Here is a 20169-nt window from a genome sequence, read left to right as displayed (position 1 = left end):
GCTGGGCAGCCAATCCCCCAACCGGGCTGTCGCACACAAGGTTAGCCTGGCCGCCCAGGCCCTGGATCCAGGCAAAGCCTGGGAGGCCAAGGTCCGAGCAAAGTTCCCCTCAGGCTATGACTGTCAACTGGGTCAGCCAGGTGACCAGGATGGTGGGCGTGCATGCTCGCGCTCCCTGAAAGTGCTGGGAGAGTCTGCTGTGCTAACAACCTCCTGGGAGGGTTGACACACAGATGGCCCACCAAGCCGCCCAGTTCTTGGGGTCAGTCCAGGGACTGTTGGGGCCTAGACCCTCGCTTTGTTAGCCTCTGGCTATGCCTGTTAGCTGGCTCTGCCCGCCAGAGCTCTCTGGTGTCCTGTAGGCAAAATGGTGGCGCGCGCGCCGGCCAGGCAAAAAAAACCTCCTGGCTGGGTTGGCACCCCGATGGCCCCCTGAACAGCCCAGGGCCTGGGTGCAGGCCAACGCCCGTCGGGCTCAGACCACCGCGGTGTTGGCCTCGGGTTATGTTTGTGCACCTCAGTCTGTCCGATCTCTCTGGAGTCCAAAACCAAGATGGAGGTGAGCCTCTCCTGACTGGTGGGAGGCCGAGTTCAGAAGTGGCTTCTGTGCAGCAAAAGGCTCCGCAAATCCGCAGCTGCTTGCAGCCTGGCTGGTCAGTGAAGGTCAGTGGTCGTGGGCGCAGGGCCTAACTGGACCCTGTGTCACCTTGGTTCCACTGCTGAAGGCCCTTCAGCTGGACCAGCCACTGCTGCACTGCCGCCACCGCTGCTGCCGCCACCGCTGCTGCCGCCACCGCAGTCCCAATGCATGACTCTTAAACTTAAATAGTTAACCAAATACCCTTATGTATATAAAATCTCCAATTACATATGCCAATTTACAATGATAAAGTCTTATCCCAATATTTCTAACCTCTTCAAAACACCATAAATATATCTGATGCCATTTGGGTTTCCGCATCTCTCTCTCTCTCCCTCCACTCCTGCCAAACCTCTCTCCTCCTTTAACCCCTCCTCTTCTCTCCACTATAATCACTGGCCTCTAGCTGCCTCAATGTGAATGGATAGGAAATAGCTTGCAACAGGTATCTCTCTAGAAAACCATCCATTTCATTTAGATTTTCCATTTTGGGGAAGTACATGATTTTGAAGTAAGAACTAAAGATTCTTTGAATTTCCTTGTTTGCTGTTTTTCTCCCCTTTTCCTTTCTGATTTTGCTTATTTGGCCACTGTTCTCTAACATTTTGGTTATTTGGCTAAGGGTTTGTCTACCATGTTGATTTTATCAACACACAAGCTCTTCATTTGAATGATTCCTTCCATCATTTTTCTGTTTCTAACTGATTCATTACATCTGTGATTTTGCTTATTTCCTGCCTTCTACTCCTCTTCTGAGCATTTGCTTCTTTTCTTCTAAAGCTTTCATCTGTACATTTAAATTGTTGCTATGAGAATGTCATAATATCTCTACAGTGGTACTTAGTACTATAACCTTTCCTCTAACACTGCTTCCATTGTGTTACATAAATTTGGGTATGTTGTGCCTTTATTGTCATTCAATTCTAGAAAGTCTTTAATTTCTTATTTTTTTCCCTGACATAGAGATCATTGAGTAGAGAACATGTTCAGTTTCTATAAGTATATAGGCTTTCTAGAGTTTCTGTTATTGAAAACCAGCTTTAATCCATGGTGGTTTGATAAGAGTCAATGCTTTATTTTAATTTTCTTGCATCTGTTGAGGCTTTCTTTGTGGCTGAATATTTGACTGATTTTGGATAAGGATCCATGAAGTGCTCAGAAGGAGAGTTATTCTTTTGTGTTTTGGTGATATCTGTTTTATTTTATAGAATTTTTAGATATCTGTTAAGACCATTTGATTAATAACATCAGTTAGTTTCATTATTTCTCTGTTTAGTTATTGTCTGAATGGCCTGTCAATTGGAGACAGTGAGATGCTGAAGTCTCCCACTATCAATCTGTGGGGTTCAATATGTGATTTAAGCTTTACAAATGTGGGTGCCTTTGTATTTGTGGCATAGATACTCAGTACTTAGATATAATCTTGGTAGATTTTTTTCTTTTTTTCTTTTTTTTTTTTTTTTGCTTGTTTTGTTTTTTTCCAGACAGAGTTTCTCTGTGTAGTCCTAGCTGTCCTGAAACTCACTCTATAGACCAGGCTGGCCTCGAACTCAGAAATCCAATTTTTTCTTCAATAATTATTAAATGTCCTTTCCTGTCTCTTTTGATTAATTTTGGTTGAAAGTCTATTTTGTTAGATATTAGAATGGTTACTGTAGCTGGTTTCTTGGGTCCATTTGTTTGGAAAACCCCCTTAGCTCCTTCAGTCCTTTCTTCAGCTCCTCCATCAGGGGCCCATGAGCTCACTCCAATAGTTGGCTGTAATCATCCACCTCTGTATTTGTCAGGCTCTTCAAAGCCTCTCAGCTGACAGCCATATCAGGATTCCATCAGCAAGCACTTCCAGGCATCCACAATAGTGTTTGGGTTTGGTAGCTATGTATGAATGGATCCCAAGGTAAGGCACTCTCTGGAGGGTCTTTCATTCATTCTCTACTCCACACTTTATCTCCATATTTCTTCCTGTGAGTATTTTATTCACCCTTCTAAGAAGCACTGAAGTATCCATATTTTGGTCTTCCTTCTTCTTAGGCTTCATATATTCTATGAATTGAATTTTGGGTATTCCCAAACTTTTGTACTAATATCCACTTTTCAGTAAGTACATATCCTGTGTGTTCTTTTGTGAATGAGTTACTGAAACTGCCCACAGTTACATCGAATGGGTTGCCTGGAAGGGAAACTAGGGATGTATGGGAAGGTGGCGAGAAGAGAACACGACCAAGACAACAGCTGTTGATCAAAGTCTCAATGTTTAATGGAGGACTCAGAATTTAAAGTTTCTAGCAAGACCCTTCCTCCAAATTCCAGTGTGTGTTCAGGGGAACTGGTGTGACTGGGCTTTGGGTCAACTGCTTGGGCTGCTGGCAGGTTACCTGCTTAATTCAGCAATTTGTAGATCTAGAAGAACCAGCAACTTCACCTTGGTCTGAGCACTCCACCCTAGGTGGAGGGAACTATGGCTAACAAGAATTCCTGCTCAAAGGTTGGGAGAGGAAGGCTAATTTTACCTCACTCAGGATGATATTTTCAAGTTCCCTCCATTTGCCTGCAAATTTTGTGATTCCATTGTTTAAATGTACTATATTTTCTGTACCCATTCCTTTGTTGAGGGATGTGTGGGTTGTTTCCAGTTCTGTCTATTATAAATAAGGCTCCTATGAACATAGTAGAGCATGTGTCCTTATTACATGTTGAGCATATTCTGGGTATATGCCCAGGAGTGGTGTAGCTGGGTCCTCAAGTAGTACCATGTCCAATTTTCTGAGGAACGAACAGACTGATTTTTAGGGTGGTTCTACCAGCTTACAATCCACCAGCAATGGAAGAGTGTTCCTCTTTCTCCACAACCTCACCAACTTCTGCTGTAACCTCAGTTTTAGATCTTAGCCATTCATACTATTATGAGGTAGAATTTCAGGTTTGTTTGATTCGAATTTCTCTGATCACTAAGGATGTTGAACATTTCTTTAGGTTCTTCTCAGCCATTTAAGTTTCCTTGGTTGAGAATTCTCTATTTAGCTGGGCTCCTCATTTTTAATAGGGTTATTTGTGTAACCCGTCCGGCAGGTCCAGTTATTCCAGGGTTCCGAAGGGGCACCACCTGCGGGTCAAAAGGGGGGGGGGAGAACGGAGATCAGGCAGAGGAGGTTCAATTGTCGAGGTCTTGTTTAATGTTCTGGGGTACACAGGTTTTAAGGCTTTCAGGAGGGACATGCCTCAAGGCAAGGACAAAGGAAGGAAGGGCAATTTAGCAGTTTCAGCGGAAAGAGATAAGGGTCCTCCAGTGAAGATATCTGGTGTTTGCACAGGCTGGAGTGCAGTTATCTCAGGACTTCCTTCCACCGCAATTACCGGAGAGGCTCTCCTTTGTTTTACTCAGGACCTTTGCCCTGTCAGCTCTCCGGGCTGAAGTGAGGATCTCTAATGGCTTCCCACATATTTGGTTCTCTAGACTCTGACTTCTTGAGTTTTTGTATATATTGGACATTAGCCCTCTATCAGATGTTTCTGAAGAAAGAAATCAAAGAAGACCTCAGAAGATGTAAAGATCTCCCACACTTGAGGATTGGCAGGATTAATATAGTAAAAATGGCCATCTTTCCAAAAGCAATCTGCAGATACAATGCAATCCCCATCAAAATTCCCACTCAATTCTTCATAGAGTTAATAAGAGCAATTCTCAAATTCATTTGGAATAACCAAAAACCCAGTGTAGCACAAACCATTCTCTACAATGAAAGAACTTCTGGGGTAATCAGCATCCCTGATCTCAAACTATACTACAAAGCAATAGTGATAAAACCTGCATAGTATTTGTACCATGACAGGCAGGTAGATCAATGTAATAGAATTGAAGACCCAGAAATGAACCCACACACCTATGGTCACTTGATATTTGACAAAGGAACTAAAACCATCCAATGGGAAAAAATAGCATTTTCAACAAATGATGCTGGTAAAACTGGCAGTCAATATGTAGAAGAAGGCAAATTGATTCATTCTTACCTCCCAATCAAAGCTCAAGTCCAAGTGGATCAAAGACCTCCACATAAAACCAGATTCATTGAAACTAATAGAAGAGAAAGTGGGAGAAAATCTCAAGCACATAGGCACAGGGGAAATTTTCCTGAACAGAACACCAATGGTTTATGCTCTAAGATCAAAAATTGACAAATGAGATCTCATAAATTTGCAAAACTTCTGTAAGTCAAAGGACACTGTCAATAGGGCAACCAACAGATTGAAGGAAAGATTTTTAAAGGTAAAAAACACAAGAGCATTTTGAATATCTGCATAAGCAAGATAATAGATGTTTTGCTCTACTGGCACTCTTCAAAACTATTAAACTCAGGGTTGTAGACTTTCACTTTGGACTCCAGCTGTGATGCTCCCTACCCTCAGGGATCATTGGGAGCAGAGATGATTCAGATGCCTTATAAGTAAGTATAGTAATGATGACACACCAGAACTATCTGAAGTAAGGCAGAGCAAATTTTCTTGGGGTGATTCAAGGCTCATATAATTTGGAGGACTGGGGAAAGAACATATAGGATGAGCAACAGTCATTGGCTGAAGGCTTAAGATACTAAAATGACACATTAGCACTGGGAAGCATTTCAGAAATCAGAGGTGCTGTTCTTATTGCAAGAAAGAAAGTTGAAACTCTTACCTAACTAAGGCTATGTAATATTGTGCAGATAGAGACATGTGGGGTGAGGCATTGAATCCCCCAGACAAGTTCAGACAATGGGAAGACATGTGAATGAAGGAAAATACTCCATTATGTGCCAAGCTCCAGAAGGATATCTGGACAATAGTAGCAATTAAGCAAGGGGTAAGTATCAAAATAGAATACAACATAAACCAGAGGGCTAGTGAGTGATGGGAGCCAAGGAGCCAAGGAATTATTGAATGAACTTAATTTCTCAGTGGATTGAATTCTACGGAGAGAGCCTATTCAGAGTTTTCTGAGGGTATAAGCATTGTTCTTAAACAACATTTGATTTACTTACAGAGACATATTTTTTTCAATACTAAACAAATTCCAAATACCCCCACATTCCTCTTCCTCCTTTCGTCAGCATTCATTTATATGTTCTATCTCTGTAACCATTTAAAGGCATCATTCAGTCCCTATTATCCAAGCAGCACCTGTGCTCCACACATCACCATAGAATACTTACACATTGACAGTCAAAAACCTAACCAAACCTTCTGCCTAGTTTAAAACATTCAATCCATAAACACTGTTACTTCCCTAATAAACTCTATGATCTCCTTACATATGGTGTGGTTCCCATGGACCTGGCCTGCCTCCCCGCTACACACATGCTTCAATATGTAGATGAATTCCTTCTTCATTCACAGTCTGCTTTCTCATATAAAATCTGACAGTACCTTATTCCTTAATTTCCTTACTTGCAGAGGTTATAATTCAACCTTTGAAACTAAACCTTGCTCCTCCCAAGTCACTTAGCTTGGATTTTCTCTCACCCCAAACCATAAACACCCGATTTTAGAACTTGTTTCCAATTTCCACTCCTTATCTCTGCCCTCAGTAAAATGTCCCCCCTCATGGTCCATTCATACAACTCTCTTAAATCCTAACATACAGACTACCCCACTCTCATCCATCACTCTATCCTCCAGAACACCTATTAAACAACCCATATAAAACCAAAACTAAACATTTAACATATGTTAATGAACTAACCCCTCTTCCAATACATGGCTACATGAAGTTTGGATCAATTAACTTCTACTGAACCAGGAGAAGAGAATAATTCTTCCAGAAGAAAAAGCGTTTACATAAGCAAATATGCATAAACTCACCTAAGCTCAAATACAGATTCATGCATGAGCATTTGCACATTTCCCCTCAAACCAGTTCAGTCCAGCTGGCATAAATTTTCACAATTACATAAACAAACATGCATACATTCTCAAAAGTACATACTTCTACACATCCGTACTTACAAATGCATATGGAACAAAAGACCAATTACCACTGTAGAAAAACTTAATCATTCTGCATAAAAAATGAGCTCCATTCTTTATTGCATAATGAAAGAAAAAACTTCTATCCTTATTATGCCAAATGAACTAAACCCACGTTTGTAAGAAAAAAGTCTTTGTTCCAGTTAATAGGACTAATCCTGCTGTGTTACTAAGAAAGGACCTGCTTTGTCCCATGGTAAGGAGAAGCCTGCCAGCTCCTGCTCTCTGCAGCTTCTTCTTCTTTTTTCTGCATTCTGCAAATTGATCCCTTATGTAAGCTATAATTTCTAAGTTATTCTATTCTACATTCTCCTTCTAATCTTGCTCTGTCCTCCTACTCTGATGTCACAATAATGCTCTTACTCTCAGTGACTTTTCTCCCAATCTTATGCCATTACATCTAGGTTCTTTATGAGTTTAGTTCTGTATACAAGTGTTCTATCTAAAAAAGTCCTCTTCAGTTCATTTCCTCTGACTCTTCTTTTCCTTGGCACTTAAATATCTTTCAGAATAAATGATCATGTGTTTAAAAGTCCACACAATTTCACATAAAAATCTAATCATAAATTTAAATAGAAGTTTAAAAGAGAGAATGTTCACATGCCTATCCATTAGGAGTAATTATCTGGCTAAATATCCATCACCTGTCTCTGCTTCACAGGTTCATAAAAGGTTGAAAAATAATAACTAAGTTATTAGTGAAATTTTGTAACGATAAATGAAATCAATATTTTATCTTTATTAGCATCTATTATAGATAGCTAGCTTTATTTTCATGACCTTTGGTTAATTGTTTTATAACCTCTTGAAATGTGCTCTGAATAGGAGAAAGTCTGGTTATGATCTAAGAGCAATTAACTGGTGACACATGGGAGATTGACAGAGTTATCATTGCAGTTTTGACCATCAGAAAAGGAACTACTAGCAGTCCCACTACAGAAGAGCTTAATAAGCACTGGTATAATTTTAATTACTATAGGACCATGATTGGCAATTAAGTCATTTATTTGTCTATGTAACATCACTACAAGAGAGTACATCATCATAGATGTGCAGAAATCTGTCCAAAAGGGGTGGGCCAATACCCAGTGATTGTTATATAATATTATTATTATAATATTATAAACATATTAAACATAAATGTTTAATAATAAAAAGAAAACATATTAATAGCAGGAATCTTTCCAAAAATGAATTCTATTAGGCCTTGCATACAAGAATAAATATGTCATGGTTTAATCTGAAGCAGACCATCCGAGGAAGATCACCTGATAGTTATTAGATTGTCATATTATGGCTCCTGACATACAGACTTTTGAAGTAAGACCTTATAGTTGTTTGAATTTCCTAGGTGTCTGTTGTTATGACTCCCTTTTCATTTCTGATTTTGATTACTTGTATTCTGTCTTTCTGGATTTGATTAGCTTGGCTAAGGGTTTTTCTATCTTGTTGATTTTTTTTCCAAGAACCAGCTGTTGGTTATGTTGATATTTTTGTATTGTTCTATATTTCTAAATTAATCATTTCAGGCCTGATGTTGATTATATCTTATTGTCACCAGAGGCCCTCCAGGGTATCAGACCATATATCACTGTGCCTATACAGTCATGGGATCGTAGGTTCCTGTCATTCTCCCTGGAATACACGTCTGTTGCCTATTAAAAAGTCCAGAGGACAAGATTATAGACTGGTGTAGGACTTTAGAGAAGTAAACCAAAGAGTGGAAGATATCTACCCAAAATTTCCAAACCCATATACACATTTGAGTTCCCTACCACCTGACAGGAATATTTATACAGATTTGGACTTCATGAAAGATGCTTTCTTTAGCATCCCCCTAGATAAGAACAGCCAGTCACCTCTTGTCTTTGAATAGAAAGACCCTGGGAAAGGATTCAGCAGGCAGCTAACTTGGTTGAGACTTCCTCGGGGATTTAAAAGATCACCCACTATTATTGATGAAACCTTCTACCAGGGCTTACATGAGTACAGGTAGACTATGGCACATGTTTCAGTGCTCCAGTATGTGGATGATTTACTGTTGTTGCTTTCACCTAAGTTGACATTTGCATGAAAGCAATCAGGTCCTTTCTAGAAACATTGCAAGGACCAGGATTTAGGGTCTCAGTCAAGAAGCCTCGGATCTGTGTATCTAAAGAAAGATACTTGTATTTATAGCCCAAAGTGGGTCACCAAAGCCTTTCTTAAGCCTCTTAGTCTCAAGACTATCTTAGGCATTCTGAAGCCTAAGAACAATCACCAAGTTAGAGGAATTACTGAGGTCCCTTGGTTTCTGCAGACTCTAGATACTGGTGTTTGCTGACATAGTCAAACCACTCTATGTGGCCACTAGGGGGCAGGATGAACTCTTCACATGGACTGAAGGAAATGGCAGATTTTCAAAGGCTTAAAATCTGCCCCATTCCTGACTGCCTGACATGGTGAAGCCTTTTCATCTGTTTGTGGATGAAAGGCAAGGAAAGTGCCAAAGGGGCACAAACCTTGGGTCCCTGTTGATGACCAACGGCCTTCCTGTCCAAGAAATTCCACCAAGTAGTAGCAGGGATGAACAACTGCCTGAGAATTATAGTGACTTCCACCCTGCTCCCTAATATACTCACAAACTAACTTTAGAACCGCCTCTAACAATAACCCATATAGAATCGCTCATGCTATAAAGGAACATCTCCAAAGTACCTCCAATCTTGCTTAAACACTCTGGGGTTTGAATTGCCCCTTGCCCTGTGCACCTCGATAAAACCTACTAGATTGTTACCTGGACTGGACTTGAAAAGTCCACTGATACATTACTGTTAGAAACCATGCAATATATAAATGAAAGACAACCAGACCTTTTTGCCATCACTGGAATAATGCAGATTTCACCATGTATACAGACAGAAGCACTTTCATGGAAAATGGCAACAGTATGTAGGGGCAGCAGTTGTAGGTTTGGAAAGGACATCATGTGCATCTCTCCTACTGAGCAGGACTTCAGCCCATAGGGCAGAATTAATTACCCTCACCTAGGTGCTCAAATTTGGCAAGGACAAAGTAGTTAATACTTATACTGATAGTTACTACATATTTGGTACTTTACATGTTCATGGGGTGATATACTATGAACGAGGTCCATTAACTGAAAAAGGAAAAAATGAAAAGAAACAGGGGATCCTCAACCTCCTAGGTGCTCTATAGCTCCAAAAGCAATTGGCCATCATGAATTTCCCTGGGCAGCATCAGGGCCAGACCTCAGAGGCTATTGGTAATCATGAAGCAGACCTGATGGTAAAAAAGACAGACAAACTGTCTCTCCCACATTTTCTAGTTACCCTTTGTCACACAATCCTGCCAAAGCATCCAACCTACCACAAAGAAGAACAGGCCTACACATCACTGATGTGGTTGACAGTACATAACAGGCAGAAGAAAGATTTTATGAAAAACTCTGGGCAAAACTTTGACTCAAGATCTCCATGCCAGCACATCTGGGAATAAGTAAAATGAGACACATAACATCTGCAGTTGTTTTGTTTTGTTTTGTTTTTTTTTTAATTCCAGGGCTAACTAAATAGTTGTAAGATATTTTCACTAGATGTCATACTTGTTAATTAATGAGCACAACTCCAAAAACCAAATGCTAAGATATCTCTACACAGGAACTAAGGAATTGACTGGGACAGGAGCCTTCTGGTTTCCATTTGTACATGGAGCTGGTCCTGTGATGCAAGTTTCCATACCCAAATAGTGGGAGAAAAGAGCTAGCCTCCCAGAAGTGCAGATAAGCTTGAAAGCACAGGTAAAACAAACTACTATTGCTTCTGAGAGGGTCCCACCCAGAACCCTCAGGACACAAGAACCAAGGAGGAGTCTTTGACAGGAGCCTTCTGGTTTCTGTCTGTGCCTAGAGCTGATCATGTTCCACAGAGCTACATACACAAATACTGCCAGGAGGGAGTATTTATAGCTCCAAAAGCAATTGGCCATCATGAATTTCCCTGGGCAGCATCAGGGCCAGACCTCAGAGGCTATTGGTAATCATGAAGCAGACCTGATGGTAAAAAAGACAGACAAACTGTCTCTCCCACATTTTCCAGTTACCCTTTGTCACACAATCCTGCCAAAACATCCAACCTACCACAAAGAAGAACAGGCCTACACATCACTGATGTGGTTGACAGTACATAACAGGCAGAAGAAAGATTTTATGAAAAACTTCTCCTAGCAGTGCTGACATACCTGGAACACAGGAAAGACCACTGCTAGTCTTCAAATTCCTAATCTAAGAAGAACTCTCCCGGAGTCATCAGGGCAGAGGAACAAAGGAAAAGCTGGAGACAGGATCCTTCTGCTTTCTGTCTATTCCCCAGAGCTGATTATGCCCCACAGCTCTATGTACCTACAAACCTCTCAGAGAGACTTGTCACCCAGGAATACTGACACAGGGGCTTGCAGAAGGGATAAGCCACAGTCAGAGAGAGCAAGACCAACTAACACTGGAGATAAGCAAATGACAAAAGGCAAGGCCACGAACCTAAGTAACAGAAACCAAGGCTAGTTGACATCATCAGAACCTACTTCTCCCACCACAGTGAACCCTGCTTACCCCAACACAGCAGAAAGGCAAGACTCTGATTTAAAATCATATCTCATGATGATGATATATGACATTAAGATGTAAACAACTCCCTTAATGAGAAATAAGAGTACACAGGAAAACAGGTAGAAGCCCTTAAAGAACAAACACAAAAATCCCTTAAAAATTAGAGGAAAACACAAGCAAACAGGTGAAGAAATTAAAAAAAAACCCAGGGCCAAAAATTGTAAATAAAAATAATAAAAGAATCAGAAAGAGTGACAACTCTGGAGATAGAAAACCTAGGAAAGAGATCAGGAGTCACCAAAAGAATACAAGAGATAGAAGAGACAATCTCAGGTGCAGAAGATAAAATAGAAAACAATGATATAACAGTCAAAAAATGCAACATATAAAAAGCTCCTAACTCAAAATATCCAAGAAATCCCAGTTACAATGAGAAGACCAACCATACAGATAATAAGAATAGAAGAGAGTGAAGATTCCTAACTTAAAAAGGCAGTAAATATCTTCAAAAAATTATAGACGAAATCTTCCCTAACCTAAAGAAAGAGATCCACATAAACATTCAAGAAGCCTATATAACTCCAAATAGATTAGACAAGCAAAGAAATTCCTCCTGTCACATAATAGCCAAACACCAAATGCAGAAAACAAAGAAAGAATATTAAAAGCAGTAAGGGAAATAGGCCAAGCAATATATAAAGGCAGACCTATTAGAATTACACCAAAGTTCTCCAGAGATTATGAAAGCTAGAAAAACCTGGGTAGATCTCATACAGAACCTAAGAGAAAACAAATGCCAACCCAGACTATTTTACCCAGAAACCTCTCAATTACCATAAATGTAGAAACCAAGATATTCCATGAAGAAACCAAATTTACACAATATCTTTCCACAAATTCACCCCTATGAAGGATAATAGATGAAAAATGCCAACACAAGGAGGTAAACGACACCTTAGAAAAATCAAGAAAGTAGTCATCTTTCTATAACTCAAAAGAAGATACCCACACAAACATAAAAATAACATCAAAATTAGCAGGAAGCTAAAATTACTATTCCTTAATATCTCTTAACACTAATGGACTCAATTCCCCAATTAAAAAAAACATACAGTAACATGGTTACATAAATAGGACCCAGTCTTTTGCTGCATACAGGAAATGTACCTCAGTGTCAAAGACAACCAGTACCTCAGAGTAAAGTGCTAGAAAACAATTTTCCAAGCAAATGGTACCAAGAAACAAGCTGGAGTAGCCATTATAATGTTGGCTAAAATTAACTTTCAAACAAAGATCATTAAAAAGATAAGGAAGGACACTTTATACTTATCACAGGAAAAATCTACCAAGAAGAAATCTCCATTCTGAACATATCTATGCTTCAAATACAAGAGCGCCCACATTCATAAGAAAATATTACTAAACCTCAAAGCAAATTGCACCTCAAACAATAATAGTGGGAGACTTTAACACCCCACTCTCATGAATGGACTGATCATGAAAACACAAACTAAACAGAGGCACAGTGAAACAGAAGTTATGCACAAAATTGATTTAATGGATATATATCATTTCATCCTAAAACAAAGGAATATATCTTCTCAGCATCTCATAGTATCTTCTCCAAAACTGACCATATAATCAGTCACAAAACAGACTTTAACACATATGAAGATTTAAATAATCTCTTGCCTTCTAGCAGATCACTATGCATTAAGGCTGGTCTTCAATAGCAACAAAAGCAACAGAAAGCCCACATACACATGGAAACTGAACAACACTCTATTCAATGATAACTTGGTCAGGAAAGAAAGAGAGAGAGAAAGAAAGGAAGGAAGGAAGGAAGGAAGGAAGGAAGGAAGGAAGGAAGGAAGGAAGGAAGGAAGGAAGGAAGAGAGAGAGAGAGAAAGAAAGAAAGAAAGAAAGAAAGAAAGAAAGAAAGAAAGAAAGAAAGAAAGAAAGAAATTTTAAAATGTAATGAAAATGAAGGTACAGCATACCCAAACATATGGAACACAATGAAAGCAGTGCTAAGAAGAACACTCATAGCTCTGAGTGCCTCCAAAAAGAAACTGGAGAGAGCATACACTAGGAGCTTGACAGCACATCTAAAGTCTCTAGAAGAAAAAGAAGCAAATACACCCAAGAGAAGTCAAAGGCAGGGAACAAACGCAGTGTTGAATTCAACCTAGTAGAAACAAAAAGAAGTATACAAAGAATCACAAAACTGGGAGCTGGTTCTTTGAGAAAATCAACAAGATAGATAAACTTTTATCCAGAATAACAAGAGGGTGCCGAGACAGTATCCAAACTAACAAATAAGAAAAGAAAAGGGAGATATAACAACAGAAACTGTGGACATTCAAAAAATCATCAGATCCTTCTACAAAAGCCTATACTCAATGCATCTGAAAAATCTGGATGAAATGGACAATTTTCTAGACAGATACCAAATACTAAATTTACATCAACCTCAGATAAACCATCTAAACAGTCCCATAACCCCTAAAGAAATAGAAGCAGTCATTAAATATCTCCCAACCAAAAATATCCTGGTATCAGAAGGTTTTAGTGCAGAATCCTATCAGACCATCAAAGAAAATCTAATGCCGATAATCTTCAAACTGTTCCACAAAATAGAAACAGATAGAGCACTACCCAATTAATTGTATGTAGCCACAGTTATGTTGTAACCAAAACCTCGCAAAGACCCAACAAAGAAAGATAACTTCACACCAATTGCCCTTAAGAATATTGATGTAAAAATACTCAATAAAATTCTCACAAACTGAATCCAGGAACATATCAAAAAGATCATTCAACATGATCAATTAAGCTTCATCCCAGGCATGCAGGGATGGTTCAATATACAGAAATCCATCAATGTAATCCACTATGTATACAAACTCAAAGAAAAAAAATCATTTCATTGGATGCTGAAAACACATATGACAAAATTCAACATCCCTTCCTGTTAAAACTCTTGGAAAGATCAGGAATTCAAGGCCCATACCAAAAATTAGTAAAAGCAATATACAGCAAACCAGTAGCCAACATCAAACTAAATGGAGATGTGCCCTTCCCGACCCAAGAGCAGGCTAAATCAGGCCTTGTTTGCCACAATCCCATAGCCCACCTAGGGTGGATTCTTTTGACTTAGGTGCAGTCTACTGTTTTGCCACATCCACAACTTCCTGTAAGAAGCCACTTCCTACTGAGAAATTGAGCTTTCTCAGTATGCTGAAAGATCTTGGCAAAACAGGATGGGTGCCCCCCTCCTTTAAATTCAGAGTTGAACATTAAATATTGGGCCTTGATCAGAACTTTGTCTTGGCTTTATTATTTCTCTCTCCCGTCAGTTCACTTTCAGCCCCAGATCTCCTTCCAGGTGTACTCACTGTGACCAGAGATCCTGGACAGCTACAGGTGGCACCTGAACAGTGGGGAATGGACACGGGGAGAACATCTGAGGAACATTTTCTTTTGGTGGAACTCCACAAAAACCAGAAGGTATATATCTGGCACAGTGAGCAACATACCGCACTAATGTTAGTGCTATTAATGTCATCATTTGTTGTTGCAGGGGTACAAAAGGATACAGGCTAGACTTGAGTCAGCATTGGCCCAAGGCTGATATCAGCCAGGGGGTAACTACATATTGGAATGGCAAATTTTATAGGCAATTTTCCAAAGTCTAGAACTGCATCAAGTGAGAGAAATAGGGCTTAAAATGAAATAAAATAAAATAAAATTTTAAAAAAGAGTAATAAACAAAAACAACAAAAACATCTTAGAAACATATGAGAGAGAGAGAGAGAGAGAGAGAGAGAGAGAGAGAGAGAGAAGGAAAATGGATTTCAGAGCTTTCCTAGGGACAGGAGGAAATCAGGAGACATACTGCTTCCTAGGTGGCCCCTATTGGAAATATTCTTAGTTCTGGTTACAACAAATTGTATCTCTCCATTCTCTATGTATTGTTTTGTCTTTGGTGCACCAATCTGTCCACGTGTCAATTTGTGTCTGTTTTTTTTGTTGTTGTTGTTGTTTTGTTGTTTGAATGTACTATGATTCATGTTGAAAAAAATTGGTTAAGACTTTGTCTGTTGGCTATCCATCTTTTAATTTAGTTTAGAAAGCAGTCTCAGTTTGCACAGCAGATTTAAGTTTCCCTACACCCTTAGCTAGGAATCAAGCACAGCAGGAGGAAAAGCTGCTCCTAAAGGGGACCAGCACCTTCTCAAGTCCTAGGGCAAATAAGCTAATGGTTGTTTCTTTTAGAAAAATCTCTGCAATTGTGATGATTGCATTCAATGTGCTTTTTCTCTTGAAATTACATCTAGAAAAAAAGTAAAAATTTTATTTGGTTTAAATTTATAAGATTCATGTAGTTTCTTCATTTTTGTTTCTGGTTGGTCTTAAAGATATAAATATGCATATCTTGCATATCTTGGTTATAGAGTATTGGCTTATAAGTTATTAGGCATGATTTAAAAAGTTTAACATTGGTAACAGAAAGTTAGCTTAAAACTGGTGACACAGAGTTGAAGTCATTCTAAAGACCAACAAGTGGCATGAGCCAATGCAGGAAAAACAGGCCTCTAAAGATATTTCTAAATTGGGATAATATTTTATGTAATTCTTAGCCTAGAAACTAGACTTATAAAGGACAATATTTAAAACAATATGTCTTTAATGAGGTATTAAAAGTTGTACTGTTGTGAATTCATATATAAGAACTGGCAGCAAAAGTTGTTAATATTTTTTTAATATTTTTATTTTCTATATTCTTTGTTTCCATTCCACAGTGATGCTTTTGGTACTGATTTGAAAGTGAATTGATTGTTTAATATTGGGCTTTCCAAAGTTATGGTTGTGCTCTTATATTGGGAAAGAAACTTAAACATTACAGTTAAAGGCCTGCAGTCAAAGATGGCCCACTGAGGTTTTAGAGCTCCTATCAACTTAAGTCAGAGGCAGTGTCAAAATGCTGAGCTTGTTTATAATAAACACTAAAAGGCTGTGTTTGTGCAAATAAACATAAACAAGCTATGCTTGTCTTGAGGACAGGAAAGGAGTCTAGCCTTAGACCTAAGCCAGCTGTGACTGCCAATCACCTTAATTCACAGATGGGATAACGGAGCATAAGTAAATATTGTGCCTCCTGTCTTGTTTATCTTTTAAAAAATAAAATAAAATAGGGGCTATTGTGCTTTTCCACTAGCCTTGAGCGGGCTAAATCACACCTCTGTTTGCCATAGTCGCCTAGCCCACCTAGGGTGTAGTCTTCTGACCTAGGTGATGTCTATTGTTCTTCTATATCTGCAGCTTCCTGCAAGAAGCCACCACTTGCTGAGCAACTGAGCTTGTTTTCCTGAGAAGATCCCGGCAAAACTGAGATGGGTTTCCCGCCCTTAAATTTGGAGTTAAATTGGAAACATTGGGCCTTATTTGGAACTTTGTCTTGACTTCAATATTTCTCTAGCTCATCTGATCTCTTTCAGCTCCAGCTCTCCTTCCAGGTGTACCCATGTCCCGCGCTACCGTCTCACCAGCAAAACGACGCGGCACACTCAGGATCCTTCTGCAGAAAGCTTTAATGCATCTTGAGAGGGAGAGCATAAGCTTACAAAGCGGAGACTCCAACGGTCTGAAAACCCGTCCCTTATATAGGCTGGTAAGCCCGCCTAGGACGTGGCACTTCCTAATTGGTTGCAGCTCATCAGCCCATATTACGCCATGAGGTAGGCAGAGACCGAAGGACGTTAAATCACTTCAGGCACGCGCACTGATTTGTTCGCTGCTCAGCACAAGCTGGATGCAAACACCATCTTGTAATGGAGTTTGCAGGAGCAACGGGCGGCTCCTCACATCTCCCTCTTTTTGTTTTATTATGCAGCAAATAGATCTCCCAGTAGAGAGGATAGAGACAGTGGTCGCACCTCCCAGCCAAAAATATTGATCAGACCATGTGCGGGAGTTATCCCTAGGCCTATTCTGGAGCCCGAGATACTCTCGACCTGTCCTCTGCCGTTTTTCTGGGAAAGGGAGACTTGGGCAGGCAACCCTTATGCGGAACGACATGTCTCTCAGAGGGATAGTGGCCCTCTGTGCGATACCTCGTTCAACAACCCTCCTTGGGTGCTGTGTGGGACACTCTGCCCAGTGCAATGAACCTGAGTTCCGGGCGTGCAAGAGCTGTCCGGTCAGCGATCTATTGCTTGAGCATAGTTAACCATACGTCAGTGGAAGCCCAATGTTCCAGGGCTGCAAGCGCCTGAGCAATAACCACCTTGTCTCGCTTATTTTGGGTTCTGAGTCTGCACACCATCCATAGGAGAAACACCAGTCCGCAGCAGACAGCCATGCCAAACAATCCAACCCCCACCCATTCTTTGAAATAGGAGACGGCCGAAGAGATCCAAGATGACAACAAGACATGTGGAGTTGATCTGAAGCACGGCCATCCTTAATTCGCGAAGCGTCTGCTCAAACTCAGACGTCCAATTCTGCAAAATGAACTGAAAAATGAACTGAAAAAGATTCTTAGACAAATTAGTAAAATTTTCAACAATGGCTGAGATCCAAAATCTCTTTTTTGTCTAAACAATGACATGCTATTAGAGGCTTCCACCGGAATGGGCACAAAGCGTGGCATTCGGGTCACCACTGCAATGGGCCAGGGGGAGGTTGATGGCTCTAATTTCTCGGAGGTCAAAGGCCACTGAGGAACCCACACCAGGGCCTCCGTTTTCCATGGTATGGGTCGTACTGCTCCAGTGGCGCTTAGGAAAAACCCAAGCCCTGTCTACCTTGGTTCAGGTTGGGCGCTAAGGGCTCTGTACATCCTTGTTCAAACCGCCCCAACCCTTTTCATCTTTCATACCCCATTTTCTTCATAATTTGGACTGCTTGTGGTGAGTATTCATTGGACAAAGTGAGTCCAAGGTCATGCATTACATCCCGTCCCCATAAGTTGACAGGTAGCGGAAGAACATAGGGAGTGAATCTCCCTTCTTGCCCTTCTTCCGTCTTCCAAGTGAGGGTGGAAGAGCTGATTGTTGGATGGGCACTGTAGCCCAGCCCCTGTAATGAATGTGAGGCTTCGGTAATTGGCCAAGACCTTGGCCACCAATGGGAAGAGATGATGCTCTTATCTGCCCCAGTGTCTAGAATACCTTCAAAACTTTTGCCATTAACTTGTAGGAGCGGCTTCGGTCTATCTTGTAAGCTGACAACCAAATAGGTTGAGTCCCAACCTGAAGATCCCATCTGCTTGCTCCTGGGCTCCTGGTAGGTACTCGGAAGGAGCAGCAGTTGAGCTATCCTATCTCCTTTACTTATAGAAAATACACCTTTGGGGCTAGAGCACAGAACCTGAATCTCTGGGGTATGTTGATTATCAATTATGCCAGGGTGAACAATTAGTCCCTGCAGAGTAAGTGACCCCCGGCCCAGAAGGAGCCCTACAGTCCCTTGAGGCAGCGGTGTAGGCAATTGAACAGGTATGGGCTGTACTCCCATTTGAGGCATCAATAAGAAGTTGGAGGAGGCGTGCAAGTCCATTCTTGTGCCATCCCCAAGGGGGCTCTCTCCGGGGCTTTGATAAACCGGTTCCCATATCTTTGTGGGCCCTGGGACCATGGGCCCGCTACCCCGTTTTTTGGATTCTCATTTGTGGGAGTCTCTCTAGGAGAGAGGATATAACCTCTCAGATCCCTGACCAAGTGACACAGGTCCGCCTTATGATAGCCCTTGCTGCAGCGGGTACAGAGAGCAGGGGGAGCCCTTTGATTTTGGCAATCTCTTTTCATGTGTCCGGGCTTCCCACAGTTATAGCAAACCCTTTTGTTGGGCCCCTTAGGGGGGCGCCTCTGGGATTGTAAAATGGCAGCCGCTAGCCCTGCATTGGTAAGGGGGCCTCCTAATTCTCTGCAGATTCTGAGCCAATCTTGCAGCCCTTTGTTCTTCCTTGGGGCAATAGCTGTGCGGCACTCCTGAGTGGCTTGTTCAAAAATGATTTGCTCAATAAAAGGCATGGCTGTCTCAGAGTCCCCAAAAATGCGTCCTGCCACTTCTGTCATCCTAGCCACGAAGTCGGAAAAAGGCTCCTGAGTCCCCTGTCTAATCTTTGTTAATTAGTTGCTCCCTTCTCCCCTCCTAGAGAGTGCCTTCCAGGCCCTGATGGCAGTACCCAAAACTTGCTGATATGCCCCCCAGGGGAAATTAGTCTGGTTGGTCGCATAGTGCCCCTGCCCTGTCAGCATGTCAAAAGTCCACTCCTGTTGTTCTGGTGTTAAAGATGCAGCATTGGCTCTAGCTTGCTCTTGAGTTGCTTTGTGCCAGAGGGCCTTCCATTCCATGTATTGGCCCATGCTGCTAAGCGTGGCTTTGGCCACTGTCTGCCAATCAGCAGGTGTCATAGAATCTCTTGCCAAACTATCCAATTGTGTTAATGTAAAGTTGGCACAAACGCCATACTTTCTGACTGATTCTGCTAATTCTTTTATCTGATTATATTCCAGGGGCGCGTATACCCGCCTGTCCTCTAGGCCTTCAAAAACAGGGAAGGCCGAGCGTAGCTTCCTTCTCACCTTATCAGGTAGGAGGGAGAAGGATCCTCGGCGGACCTCATACAGAGGGGGTGCTGAAGGGACCACCTGTGAAGCGGCTATCCCATAATGTGAATGTTTTTGCTGTCTCTTATTGCCCTGCAAATGATCATCTGGATGATATCTCTCCTCTTCATATTTTGCCACTTTCTCATCTAGCTCAGCCTCCTCCTCGGGGTCGAGGCTCTCATCCTCTGAGCTTCCGGGGCTGTCTGAACTACTTAATTGCAGAGCTTTCAGCTCTCGGACGGGGTATAAATTAGTCCCCTTGTCTGACTTTTCAACAAATAAAGAGCCTCTAGGTTCCTTAAAATACA

The sequence above is a fragment of the Apodemus sylvaticus genome, chromosome 2 (genome assembly GCF_947179515.1).
Source record: "Apodemus sylvaticus chromosome 2, mApoSyl1.1, whole genome shotgun sequence".
Classification (NCBI taxonomy): Eukaryota; Metazoa; Chordata; class Mammalia; order Rodentia; family Muridae; genus Apodemus; species Apodemus sylvaticus.
Note: the sequence above shows the minus strand (reverse complement) of the source record.